Below are 15,000 nucleotides of genomic sequence, written 5' to 3'. Positions count from 1 at the left end.
TTCTTTCCTTCCTGTTTACCTTTTTACTTTGTCTCGTCTTCGTGCTATGGATGTTGAGCTTGCTCGTGGTGCTCAGGTTCGTGCCCGGTCGAGGTGGGTGGAGGAGGGTGAGTCCTCCTCTGCCTATTTCTTCCGGCTCGAAAAGAAAAACGGCACTGACCGTAATATCTCGGCGCTGAGAGCTGGTGATGGTACTTTGGTTACTGATAAGGATGGGTTGTGTGATGTTTTTCGTTCTCTCTATTTGGATCTTTTCTCTGCTGCTCCTTGTGACTCTAATGCTCGTGCTGTGCTTCTTTCCAACATTTCTTCAGTTCTTCCTTATGATGATAGTGAGGTGTGCGAAGGTCTTCTCAGCCAGGAGGAGTGTTTTGCGGCTCTTCAGGGCATGGCCCATGGTAAAGCTCCTGGTTGTGATGGCCTTCCCATGGAGTTCTATTTAAAATTTTGGCATGTTTTGGGTTTTGATTTAGTTTGTGTTTTGAATTCTGCTTTTGGTTTAGGCTCTTTGTCTCACTCTCAGCGCCGAGGTATCATTACTTTATCGTTTAAAAAAGGGGATCGTCTCGATCCCAAAAACTGGCGTCCAATCTCCCTGTTGAATGTCGATTACAAAATCGCTTCTCGGTCTATTGCTGCTCGTCTTCTTAAGGTTATTCATTTGGTTGTTGATAAGGATCAGTCTCGTGGTGTTCCCGGCCGTTTCATTGGGGGAAAATGTTGCTTTTCTTCGTGATGTTGTTGATTTTTGCTCTTCTTCTGTTACTCCTGCTGCTCTTCTTTCTCTTGATCAAGAAAAGGCATTCGACAGGGTTGATTGGACGTTCCTTCGTTCTACCTTATATGCTATGGGTTTTGGGCAGTCATTTGTTGGGTGGGTTAATTTATTTTACAATAATGTGAGTAGTTGTGTTAATGTTAATGGTCATATTTCAAATTCTTTTAAGTTATCTCGTGGGGTGAGGCAGGGATGTCCCCTGTCCCCCCTCCTTTATGTTTTAGTTGCCGAGGTTCTTGCCTGTAATATTCGTTCTAGTGGTTTAATTTCTGGTTTGTCTCTTCCTGGTTCTTCGTCGTCTTTGCCTGTTGTTTCTGCCTATGCTGATGACACTACGCTGGTTGTTTCTTCTGTTCCTGGTATTTTGGCTGTTTTTGATGTTTATTCTTTGTACAAGAGGGGGTCTGGGGCTAAATTAAATTATGGTAAATGCGAAGGTTTGTGGTTAGGTTGTTGGAATGGGCGCACTGACTCACCGGTTAACATTACTTGGTCGTCGGTGAAGGTGAAGGTGTTGGGGGTTTTTCTGGGTCCGGGCAATCTGGAGGAGGACAATTGGAGGCCGCGTATCACCGCGGTGGAAAAAGCTTTGAACTCTTGGCGTCAGCGATCGTTATCTTATAAGGGCAAGGCACTTGTTATCAATGCCTTGGCCCTTTCCCGTGTGTGGTACGTGGCCTCTCTAATCCATGTTCCCCGGTGGGTCAGTGTGGAATTAAATACGTTAATTTTTAAGTTTTTCTGGAGCGGTAAGCGGGACTTGGTCGCTTGTCGTGTTGTGGTTCAGCCTTCTTGTTTGGGTGGTTTCTCTGTTGTTGATTTTCAGTGTAAGGTTATGGCTCTTCATGTTCAGTGGGTTCGTCGGTTTGTTTCTTCTCCGTCCTCTTGGGTCTCTTTCATGGTTTTTTGGTTTTCTTCCCGGCTTGCCGCTCCTCCGCATCTTGTTTTTTCTGCTCCGCTTTGTTTTTTTACCGGATCCTCTGCCTCCGTTTTATCGTTCTCTGTTGACTGCTTGGCGGGCGTGAGAAGGATCCCTTACGGCGTCTTCTTTGGGTATTGGTTCGGGTATTGATTTTTGTCCTATTTCTACTATGTCTACGAAATCTGCTTATTTGTTTCTTTTGTCCGAGAATGCTGTCTCTCCTCATTGTGAGGAGAAATTCTTTCCTTTGTTTGGTTCTCTCCATTGGTCTTGCACTTGGCGTCAGCTTTTCATTTTTGATTTGGATCGGCCCGTTATTGATTTATGTTGGAAAATTTCTCACGGGGTCCTTTACACGGCCGAGAGGCTTGCTGGTTTTGGGTATGCTCTTTCTACGGCTTGTTTTTGTTCCGCCCCTGTTGAGTCTCTTTCACATTTGTTCTTTCACTGTCCTCTGGCTGTCAGTGTTTTGTCGTGGCTTCAATCTCTTATGTTCTTGGCTTCTCCTCTTTGTCCTTCTATCTTGGTTCTCCATGCGCTTTTTGGTTTCTCGGCTGATGAGTTGTCTGTGGTTCCTCGGGTTTTTCTTTATATGCTGAATGTCTGCAAGTTTTGTATTTGGGGGGCTCGGAATGATTTTCGTTTTAGGGGTGTTCGTCCCTCGGCCGTTGACGTTATGGAGCTTGTGAAGTCTCGGGTTCGGTTTAATCTCCCTTTGTTTTTCCGTCGTTTCCGGTCTGACCGCCGTCGTCGTTATTTTGTCCGTCAGTGGGGTGGTCGTGGTGTGGTGGCTTCGTTACAAAATGATGCTTTGGTTGTTCATATTTAAGTTCTGGTTTTGTGTTGCGTGTGCGTGCCCTGGCCGTTTTTCTGGGGTGAACCAACGTCTTGGCGTTGGATGAGTCTGTTGACGGGTGGCCTTTTATGGGTCGCTTTTCGCCCTTGTGCTGGGTCGTGCTTGTTTTGGTTTGTCCAGTTGTTTTTGAGTCCTTATTGTTGTTTTTGTCGGATTGTCATTTAGGAGTGTAAGTCAAGCGAGGCATCTCCTAGGTGCAATTCTTCGTTTGTGTGTTTGTCTTTTGTTAATTGTTGGTAGGGGCGGGGTTCGATTCCCCGGCGAAGTTGGCGTGTTGGTGCACCCCCGTTTGAGGTGAACCGTTGTGTTTGACGGATTCGTCCTTATGTCTGGCGGCCATTGCACTCACCCTACCGGGGGGCCAGCCATTCGCCTTAAACATAAAAGCCTCCTAGGAGACTCCACTGAAGACCATAGGCACTTCAGAAAATACCATAATGCTCCTTGTTTGTCCCCCCAAATTTTGCATAAGCATTATTTCCAGTTTCTCTTGAGACTTAACAATGGTTCCAAGAGAAAACAAAAACAATGCTTATGCAAAATTTGGGGGGAGAAACAAAAAGTATTATCCCAAGTGGCCTATCGCATGCGTCATCAATCGAGATCCCAAATGCTAACTCATAGTTATGACTGAGAAAGAAGCAAAATGAGGACAAGTAATCATCATAAATGCGCACCAAGAACGTTTCTATAAACACACTGACAAAAAAGTGAGACAATAAATGTAACTTACGTTACATTTTCAAGTTAGGATTATTTTCTATACGTACAAGACAAAGTTTGAGCATTGATAATAAAGTACAGTTTTCAAGGACATAACATTATTAGGACTGTATGATTAACCCTTTGATGTTTAAAGCAAAATAAATGTAAAAAAAGAGTTAAAATAATAATCAAAGCAACAACAACAACAATAATAATAATAATAATAATAATAATAGGTAAAAAATGTTATTTTATCAGCACTGTATGTGACTTGGGACGCGCACATAAGATTAATTTGTCACAGTGAACTTGGAAGGAAAAGTCGGCTAAACAAACTTTAGACATTTGTGTCATTTCTTCTTCTTTTCTTTCTTCTACATCTATGAAGATAATACTCTGAGAGAAAAAAATTCAATAAAGCGTTCGAAATGTATGTTGTTTGTTCACTGCTTTACTGGTTGAGGTGGCACTTGAGAGAAACACAGTGTAACACTAGTGTTGACACTACTTTAGTGTCAACTCTTTAATGTTTTGAATCCCTAGGGGAACACTGAAAAATAGAACTTGATTTAACACTAGAGTAGTGTTAATTCTTTAATGCGACCGCAACCACTGAAAATGTCGTGAACCCATTTGAAATAAGACATGAAACCAACTAAAATTCCCCTTATCAAACTTAATATTTCCATTTCACAATACAACGGTCTTAAGCGATTCTCAAAATCCTAATTAAGAAAATCTTGAACTAAATTCAAAATTCAAAATCCTAAATACTCCCATCTCGTTTGAAAACAATCACTAATGATTCTAAACAAGTTTTAGAACCATTGTCGCTAACTTTCTTTCAAGCGTTTTCTGTTAATTCAGTAAAAGTTTGTTAGCGTATGCTATGATTCATTGATAAACTAATTGAACGTTATGCAAATAAAATCGAAAATCAGTATTCCAAACTTGCGTAAAGAAAGGATTATCGCTTTTGATTGAAAAAAAAAAGATCTACCATTGAATTATAGTTGAAGCTTGACCGACTTTAAACCCTGCAAAAAGACAGCGTTAATATTTGGTTTGGAATATTCCGAAGGTTTGACCTTAACCGCTGAAAATTCTATTTTGTCGTGATTTCATTGGTTTTCGATGAAGTCATGGTTGTTTCTGATTGGTTTTTAACGAGGTCATCTGCTGTATCTATGATTGGCTTCTTGTCTTTATGTCGTTCGCCTTTTGTCTTTTCATTAACTGATCGACCGCTTTGCCGGATGCAGCTCGAGCTCCTACTCCAAGCCAGGTTTACTTTACCGCCATTCTATATACACACATTGATGCGCCACACAATTGTTACTATACACCCTTATTTACCCGCCAAAATTAACACCTGTTGTGTCATGTTGAGTAAGGGTTCTGTTCAAACTTACCGCTTTGTTTTCTAATTTATGTACTCCGCTATTTTAGACATTGTCATTGGTTACGTCATTTGATGACCATCTGTCAAAAGAACTCTGAAGTAGCGCATAATACTGCTCTCGAATAATTAATTGGTGCACTTAACTTTCAATTTCACGTTCGATGCACTCAAACTGTCACCTGACTACAATTGGTATGAAATGCTCGCCTCATCCTTTGCCCCGGAAGAACAAGCTACTGTACTGGGTTTAGCCGCCAGCTCATCATGAATGAAAGCTACTATAACTTGGTTATCGTAATAACTCTTGCAATGATCGCTTTGATCCTTACTTCCGCTTGGCATTCAGTGAAGCGCAAGGTGCCAAATTTACCCCACTAGGTCTCAGCATACGCCTTTCCCAATATAATTGAGAAGAAAACGGACGCAAATGGACTGACTACATGGCAAGTAAAAGGTACCGATCTTAGAAAAGGAAGTGCGCTTTTGTAAAAGCTTACGGAAAGGTTTTCTTTTTTGTTCTCAACACTAACTGTGGTTACATCGATAATGTTCTTTCACCTTTTACTGATCAACGTCAGCTACGATTGCGACCCGGATGAGAAAAGTAAAGATTGTTTTGAGTTCAAACGTTGGGATATAGCGCGTATATTTTCCAATGTTCCAATCGATTGCTCAAGCGCCGCAATCCTTACTGGATCGGTGGAGGTCGTGTGTTACGAGATTGTCTTCGATTTCAGCAAAGCGGTGGGTACAAACTACTGTGTTTTTATAATATCAGTCGGTGGGTTGCAGCTCTTGGCGGCTTTAATACTGATGAAAAAGGATACTAAATTGATTACCAAGATGCGTATTGTCACGGTGGTTGCCCGCATTGATTTCTTGGTGGCGATTATGGTTCAGTTGTTCAATTTACCGATTTGCGTGTCCATCTCGTGCCCAACACGTTGGTTAACATATTTCAAGCACTCATAATTTTTGCAGCTACAATCATCTTTGCATTGCTTGTTCCTTGGAATTATCTCATCGATAAAATGGATAAACGAGAAGTTGAAGGTGTGAAAAATCTGGCACCAGAGCCGGAAAACAGGAACATTGCTGACTGAGAGCAAACTTTTACGTTATGCGAGAAGCTTCACCGATGTGCAAGATACTTTAAGGATGCGTTCGATTGAGAAATCTGGATTTTAGTTCTTCAAACCTGGATATTTCGATTTAAACTCGATAAAAGATCAAACCACACGATTCGCCGTTTGTTTTTTGTTTGAAATCTCTTTTCCGAGAATGGGTTTCTTCGTTTGTTTGTTCACTTGGGAGTCAGAAGGCAATCCAGATGCAGAGACCCCTACCGTAAGGAACGGGAACCCCAGTGTAAATTATCAGTTTGTGTTAATGTCCTCCTGGTTAAATACATAGAAAAGACAATGACATATACATGTATAGTTGTATCACAAGGAAACTTATTGTAAGTTTATTGAAAATTGCTATGTAGATATAGTCTGTGAGTGCCGCATGTATACTCTGCAGATTGCCCGAGCAGGCTTTTTTGACAATTTGGTCCTGATGGAGCACTGATTTAAGGACATGTAATTAGGTGTGACTTCTGATTCTGTAATGATGGAGGGTTAAAGTCAGAGTTTCTAAATGGTTAGCTTTCCTGTTGGGTAATTTTTTGTTGATTGAAATGATCTTGGCAATGCGAACGTCGTAACAAATACCACTTCATCTACACGGTTCTGAAGAAGAATTATTCGAAGCGTGTATTTCGTCATTTCTCATTGAGCATACAATCGAAAAGTTGACTTAAGGTTGATCGTGGTTGTTCTGAACGTGTTTGACATGCTTTTTCAAAGGTAAACTTCTCCGAGCGAATTCAATTGTAAACAGTCAATGGTAAAACCAGTGGTCAACTCGTTGATGAAAGTTTGAAAGGTGCCAGTGAATTCGTTTTTATCTTCAGAACACATTTACACCAATAAAGAAAACTGTTCTGTGTTTTCATCTTGATACCCTAATTTCAGTGACGGCTTTGTTCAAGGTAATGAGAAAGTAAAGGAATGTAAACTCGAAAACTGCTCACATTTTAACCTCTGATAACCTTGCATAGCTAATAGGGATTTCCGGCGTAACTGTCTTTTGTTACACTCTAGCCTGCGTAGCAAATTATTACTAGGTTGCCAGTATGAAAATCCCAGTCGGAAAATGGGTGGAATTTCTTTTTTTGGGTTTTCTTTTTTGTCTTTTTTTTCCGGGTCGGTAAAAGTCTTTCCCGTCACTCCCCTGCAAAGTAGTGTCTTCTGTGCGTATTTTGTTAGGTTTGAGAGGGTAGTGGAAATGCGTAGAGTTCTCTGGTTGACACAGGAGAACATTTAATTAACCTGCAATGGCGTCGAAGTCATTGAAACGCAACTGGCGTTTTGGTGGGTCTTTAAACAATATATACCATTATGGAGCTCAAGAATGGAACGTGAATGGGGTAACAAGACAGGCGGTGAAAAATAAATATCTGGAATCTTAAAAGCGACAAATAACGGACATCGACAACAATCTTTCGCCCGTCGAGCCGTAATCAAAGTGAGCTGTATTTCTAATATTTTACGAAGTGTGCTGTTATGTACAACACTAAACCTAATGGAAAATTCCCTTGTAACTTATGGGTTCAACAAAGACAGGGAAGGAATCGAACACCTTAATTGGATCTGTGATCTCTGATCTGGCTATTTGTATTTAGTTGTATTCAACTCTGCACAGTCTTCAGGTAAAAAAATAATTGGAAATTTGACAGCCAAGAATTATTTGAAGGAAAGCTTGTCGTCTATTTTGTGCTTCATTATTCAAGATTCTTCAGGAAAGGTTTTGATCTTGAAATTAATTTTGTTGCGTATGGTAATTTGACACGATTTAGTTTCTTGTCTTCACGCACGCAATGAAATAGGAAGGGTTTTTTCTTTTTGTCTCTAATAGCAAATCTGTTATTTGTTTCAGTAAACTTTTCGCTGAAAAAGGTGGCCTTTGTGAATTCATCAAGTTGTGTAATATTCGAGCTTAACAAATTTGCATACGTGCGTTGAAATGTGATACGCGAGGAGACAGGAATTTTTTCTCTCAGACAAATGATTAATAGGTAGCCAAGTTTTTAACCTCAGAAAAATAACTGTTTTGCCATTATAGTGTAAAATGAAGTTAATTTGGGAGGCCAACAAGACTTCTTTAAGTTCCTGGTTTATCCAATTTATTGCTACGACTTATTAGTGCGAGGATTGTTTATATTAAACTCATTCTTTTTGCGAATTTTGAGTGTCATGAAATTACATCATTTGCGTGACATAGCTCCTTTATCACGAAGATTTTCAAGAATATATCGCCTTACTCTAACCCACAAACATTCAGATAGTAAAAAAACTTCATATATATCAACCATTTCTTTTGCTTTTGTGCTTGTCAGCATTGTGATTTGCGATAATTCGCAAGTCTGTTTTTGTATAACATAGGTGTTTAGATTTTCAATTACATGGCCGCTCAACCTCGTGATTGTGCGAATTTAACACAAAGATCACAATCGCCTAACTCTTGAGGTTGACCATTGTGTCTGCAAAGTCAAAAATTTACTCTCCTAGACGAGGTTATTTATCACCAGGTAATTTTATCGTTTTGGAAATAGAAGCTGCTTTATTATTCATCAGCGTCACAAATTCCTGCCGATTTTGGCGCTCATTTTGTTGAAACTCAAGCAAGCTAAGCTTCCAACAGGCCTTTTTATTTTAGTGATTTATGTACGCGCTGTGAGCCTATTGTCACCACGGACTTACCCTCTTACCCTCTTACAACCCGGTGACATAGTGTGTACTGCACTTACAGTGCACTACCACAAAAGCAATGTTATTTTTTTCTTTTTGTCTTCTCTTTTATTGTTAACTCCCATCTTTTACGGTATTATTTGGTGCAAACGTAAAGCCAAAAAATGTTTTATTTGGCATCAGATTACACTGAAAAGACTAGGAATTATGAAGCGGAAACAACATCCTCAGTCCTTCCTTAGAGTATGCAATAAACTTTTGCTTAGTGCAACTGCAAGTAATGCATGACGTGCAGGAAAACGTCCGTCAGAGCAATTTCCAGCTATTTTTTTTGCAGACTATTTACTTAAAGAAGAAACGAGTGAATTTTACCCAAGAGCGTGTTTTGTTATCTTTAAACTGAATTTATTACCAAAGCTTAAAAAAACTAAAAGACCTCACAATGGGACAGATTATTACAAAATAATGAAACGTGTGAACGTGTGAGCCAAAGGGCCTCTGCTGGCACGACACCTGGGTGACCCCTCAAATGGTCTTAATGACCCCCCACTTGAAAGAATTGACTGGAACGCTGCAGTTCAATATCACCCAACAGCCCTTTTCACGGTTAGTTTTTGTAATTTGCATTACAATGTAATCTAACGTGGATGCAAGGCAAATTCGGGTTAAAAGTACGAAATAGCCCGAAATTGCCTCACATACATGCTAGATTATATTGTAATGCAAATGAGAAAAACTAACCGTGAAAAGGGCTATTCAGTGCCTTCTGTTTTTGTGTAACACGTACCACAGGCAACCCAGTGTACGTTTATGGAGGAGTGGACGGACGTACGGTCGTACGGTGACCAAAACCTATTATAAAATAATTAGGATAGTTTGCGCACTCTCATTGGTCAATAGCTGTGTTTAAACGAGAGTATGTAAACGCGGCTGTGACATCTCACGAATTTTTTATTTGTTATGTATTGTCAGACGCGTAATTTGATTGGTTGGTGGGAAATATGAGCGTGTGCCAAGAAAATCTGTTTCGATCAAAAATTGAAAAAACCAGCATTTTCCTTCATTTGTTGAATTAGCTTTGAGAAATATTTTATAAAAGCAATATAAAACTTTTTTCCTGTGTTTGCATAGCCTCATATAAACACTCGAGGGGTTGAGAGAATTCTTGACAGTTATGCAAACCCTCAACTTCGTCTCGGGTTTGCATATTTGTCTCGAATTCTCCCAACCCCTCTCGTGTTTATATCAGGCTATGCAAACACGGAAAACGTTTTGTATTGCTTAAATTTTCTCGCATCGATAGGTTACCATATTTTCTTAACTATGGTGCTCCGCGCGCGAACGCCTTCGGCGCGCCCGCAGCTCCGCATTAAGGATTTGTATGGGAACCTCTATAAAAAGCTTAAGAAGATAATTATTTGAAAATATTTCAATTAAAAAGCCTGAAGTTGTCGTCATTGTGGATAGGTTCCTTCCTGTGTGGTTATTTTCCATATCCGACAGCTAGATCCAACGCGATTTGAGCCATTTTTCAATTTCTGGGTTGTCAACGGTTATAATAAAATCCCAAGGCCGGAGACTAATTTCTTAGGAGCCACCAATTTGAGTCAAATATTCCTGGATAAAATGTTCCCACGGTCAAAATTCCACGTCAAAATCACTTGACAAAGATTGAACTTTCATCTCAACCCATCATCAACGCAATAGCAGTCCTGCGAGCAACGTGAGGCGGTGAATATTGCAACAAAACAGCTTTCGAATGCGGTGCTTTGTCACCAAAGTGGCCACGGCTTCGACCGTTGATAACAAACTGAGCCGTACCGGGGTGGCAGACCGCAGTTTGTCAACCGAAATTTTCTTTATTCCCCTGGGTCTCCCGACATTACTGCATTGTCTCAGTCGTGTCGTCCAATCACAGTCACGCCTCCTTCGTGTTGACAAACTTCAAAAACACACGAAGCCGGAAAGCGTTGAAAGATGGGAGAATGAAAGCCGTAGTGAACAAACGTTTGCGCGTTCATGCCGCCTTTATCTGTTAATAGGACTTTGTACTTAGTAGGCTGTTCGCGATCGTAACTGTATTTATCAAGCCTTCAAGGAATTAACATTAATTATGCAAATAAAAATTTTTCCCGTAGTTGTGAACCGCAAATTCTTTTATTCCCCTGGCAGTGACCCGACACGACTGTTTTCTCTCAGATGCTAATAATTAAATTCCACTGGCTTCAGTGATAAGTCTAAAAGTGACCATGAGTGACCACAAGTGACCACGAGTGACCACGAGTGACCACGGGTGACCACGAGTGGCTACGGGTGACCACGAGTGAGAATGAATCAAAATATCTCCGTTTTGTTACTATGACGTCACATTCACATCATTTCATCAAATACCGCCTGGCGTATCTATTGGAAGGGAGACATCTGACTAAAGATTTTTCCTCGGCATATGTCCTATAATTAAAAAAACAAAACAAAAAGACAATTAAATTAAAAGAAAAAAACTATAACTACAGCAAAATGTATGTATTTTTGGAATCATACGGAGAGATTACGTGTAATAAAAAGTAAATAGTGTTAATAAAAATATATTTATCAAGGCTGTGCTCTAACGGCGCCCGGTCGCCTGAGGCGACTAACAAATGGCTTCGGGCGAGTGAGAAAAATTACCCGGTCGCCCGGCCGGGCACTTCCGTTTATTCTATTTTGAGCAGATAAGGCGGCTAAAAATTTTAATTTGCTGGTGGTTACAGTTTACGAAACCCCTAAGAAAAGGTTTTTTCTTCGTACGAAACAATCGGTTCAAAGGCCGTTCACATGTAACAAAATCTGTGACTCTTTCCACGTGACGGCCGGCGGCCGCACGAATTTCGATTCTTTCTCAAAAAGTAGCTTTAAATTTGGAACGTGGAGTTTGGCATTTCTTGGTAATAGTTTTAAAAAAAGAGTTGTTACTGCTGCTCTGACAGCGCTAAAGCGCGGACGGCAAAGCGGTGCAATTTATTTTTGTATGAACCCGGGAGTCGCAGTTTGTGCAAATTTAATATTTGTACGATTTTTCGCTGCTGCGCCTGCTTGGCTAAAATATGTTTAGGTTACGGTTGTTTTTCCCCAGTATATGAAATAACGAAATAAAAAAAGGGAAAGATATCATGTGATTTGTTGTTGTTTTAAAAACAGAGCAATCCCGCGTTGTCTTTGGTGTCGTGACAAATCATTGCATGCCCTAAACAAATAACGTGACTGGCGCTTCGACCGAATCCACAAAAAAGATCATTCCACTAAACATTTTACTGATAATATAAGGAAAAAATACTTTAGTTCTGTCCTGTAGCGATGATTTTCGTCCAGATCAAGATGACTTGCTCAAAAAATTAAAATTGATAGCTTTTGGGCCGCGGTGGTTTCATTGTTTCACGGCAGTTTTCACAAAAGCTCCACGGGAATCAAGCGGCATTGATTCACGTTTTGAAAATTTATTTTCAACCGAACTAAAAGGTTTACCTGAATTAGACTTAAACGTCTTCACATAAACCTGCCGCAATCATTACTTTTTCACTTTTAAACCTGAAAATAAACGGTGGCATTGCCACTTTTCTCGTCTTTTTCAAGTATGGCGTGAAAAAGTTGACGGGTTGCGGGTTTTTCTTGCACTAGCGAGTTCGACGATCACCAGAGCGGTAGCAGCAATATTTTGTTGAGAGAGAGACAGATGAAGATCTTGCTGCGTTGTTGATCTCAGATAATTAATTAATTAATTAATTAATTAATTAATTAATTAATTTGGGCGACCAACTTGGAGGGCTGGGCACCCCAGCTGAAATTCTTGGGAGCCCGAAGGGCTCCGTGAAATTTTCCTTAGAGCACAGCCTTGTTTATACGAATTGTTCACAACCCAAAGGATATATAAGCTATGAAAATGACCGGACTATTACTATGACGCTAGGAGTAGTGAGTTTACGACGCCAAAACTCAATGAAGTACTTGTCCAGACATCTCGTCGGCAACACATTTGAAAGTTGAATGGAATTTTCCAAAGCTAAGGGTTGATCACTGACATCATTAATTGGGTTGTTAAAATAGAGCCAAATAAAATGGTCATGTGATATTTATGACTATTGCTTTAAACTTATCTAGTATTTTGGGTTTCCTTTCATTCCATATGCAATCTGCAATGTATAGTCCACAATGCAAGTTTTTAAACATCATCACGCTCCAAAAGAGAGAGAGAGACAGAGAGAGACAGGGTGGGCGAGTTAAAAAAGGAGACGCAAAGTCAATTAAAACTATGGGATTTTTTTTTTCGCAATACATTTCAAATCATCCGCTATTCGTTTATACAGTAAATAACTTCACTTTTCGTGAGTAAGTCCTTATTTGATGAAATAAGGTGAAAATGACTCCGTAATGACGTCATAACAACAGCACTGAGATATTTTGATTAAATCACACTCGTGGTCACTCGTGAGGACGTTTAGACCCTATCGGCTTCAGTAAGTCCAGCGACAAAATATTCGACGCACAATATCCAGCATATGAGAGAAAAAAGTCGTGTCGGGAGACCCAGGGGAATAAAAAAAAATTGCGGCTGACAAACTACGGGAAAGAATTTTATTTGCATAATGATAAAATAACGAAAAACCGGAAACCGTAACAGACACAAAAACCGAAGTTTTTCAGTGCAAAAACCGAAAAACCGGGCTAAACAATGGTCAAAACCAAAAAACCGAAAATCCCAACGCCCCCCTCTAGAACTAACAAATTCCAAACTTCTTGTGCATAACAGATCTAGAGGAGCTACTATACTGGGTTTAGTCCAGCTCATCATGAATACAGGTTACTATAGCTTGGTTTTAGCAATACCGCTTACAATGATCGTTTTGATCCTTATTTCCGCTTGGTATATATTGAATCGCAAGGTGCCAAATTCATCCCTCTGGCTCGCAGCATACGCCTTTCCCAACATAATTGAGAAGAAAACGGACGAAAATAGACAGACTACATGGCAAGTAAAAGATACCAATCTCGGAGAGGGAAGTGCGCTTCTGTCCAAGATTACGACAAACATTTCTTGGTTGTACTTAACACTGGCTGCGTTTACATTGATAATGTTCTTTTACCTTTTACTGATCAACGTCAGCTACGATTGCGACCCAGATGAGAAAAGTAAAGATTGTTTTGAGTTCAAACGTTGGGATATAGCGCGTATGTTTTCCAATGTTCCAATCGATTGCTCAAGCGCAGCAATCCTGAATGGATCGGTGGAAGTCGTGTGTTACGAGATTGTCTTCGATTTCAGCAAAGCGGTGGGTGCAAGCTACGGTGTTTTTAAAATATCAATTGGTGGGTTGCAGCTTTTGGCGACTTTAATACTGATGAAAAAGGATACTAAATTGATTACCAAGTTAAAAATTGTCACGGTGGTTGCCTACATTGGCTTCTCCGTGGCAATTGCGGTTGTTCAATCTACTCAGTTGCGTGTCTATATCGTGTCCAACATGTTGGTTACCTCATTACAAGCGTCCACAGTTATTGTCGCTGCATGGATATTTTTATTTCGTTTTCCTTGGAAAGATCTGTTCGAAGAAATAAAGGAACGAGATCTTGAAGACGTGGAAAATCTGTTGCGATATCCGGAAAACAGGAACATTGCTGATTGAGAGCAAACTCTGTCTGAAACGTTATGCGAGAAGCATAACCCATGTGAAAGATACGTAAAGGATGCGAGACGATTGGGAAATCTGGGTTTGGCTCTTCAAATCTGGAATTTCGATTTCAAATCGACACAAAACCGAACAACATCATTGGCCGGTGGTTTTTTTATTGAAATCTCTTTCCCCAGAACGGAATTCAACATTACCATTCTCGAGTTTAACACCCTAGTGATTAACCAACGGTCCTGCCTAGCAACGGGCACCTAAGTGTAAATTGCCAGTTAATATATGTTAATGACCTCCTCGTTAAATACGGTAGAAAAGACAACTTTGCTATGAAATATACATGTACAGTTGTATCAAAAAGGAACTTGTAAACCGTGAAATAAATTGTAGTCTGAGAGTTCTGCATGTATACTTTGCAGATTACCCGAACATGCTTGTTTCACAATTTGGCCAAACTACATACAATTAGGTCTGACTTCGAATTCTGTATTGATGGAGGGTTAAAGTCAGAGTTTTTAAATGGTTAGCTTTCCTGTTGAGTCATTTTTCGTTGACTGTAATGATCTTGGCAGTCGCAACTTCGAACTGTGAATGTCGTAGCAAACACACCTTAATTTGCAAGGTTCTGAAGAACTACTGGAAGGGTGTACAAGGAAAGGTTACGTTAATTTATACAAACGTTGGCCGTGTAGCACTTATATTTTATGCAGAATTAACTGCAGAGAGTGTAGTGTAACGTGAAGTACTAGATTTCTATCCCATATGAACCATGTGAGCGTTAGCCCTACAGATGAAACTGGGCCCACACAAGGACAGAGAAAAACTCTGACCATGGTGGGAATTGAACCCACGACCTTCGGGTTAGATCTCCGCCGCTCTACCGACT

General features: G+C 40.1%; 1 non-coding gene across 1 annotated transcript in view; it reads right to left on the bottom strand.

Annotated features, from left to right (window-relative positions):
* Positions 1–14,940: 14,940 nt before the first annotated feature.
* Positions 14,941–15,000, bottom strand: part of Trnar-ucu (transfer RNA arginine (anticodon UCU)) — a 73-nt gene continuing 13 nt past the window's right edge. Inside the window, exon 1 of the tRNA in view lies at positions 14,941–15,000. This exon is cut by the window's right edge and continues 13 nt beyond it. This is a non-coding gene — a tRNA (tRNA-Arg).

This window comes from Montipora capricornis, chromosome 10 (genome assembly GCF_036669925.1).
Source record: "Montipora capricornis isolate CH-2021 chromosome 10, ASM3666992v2, whole genome shotgun sequence".
NCBI lineage: Eukaryota > Metazoa > Cnidaria > Anthozoa > Scleractinia > Acroporidae > Montipora > Montipora capricornis.
The sequence above is the reverse complement of the archived record's forward strand: the minus strand, read 5'-3'. Positions and strand labels throughout refer to the sequence as shown.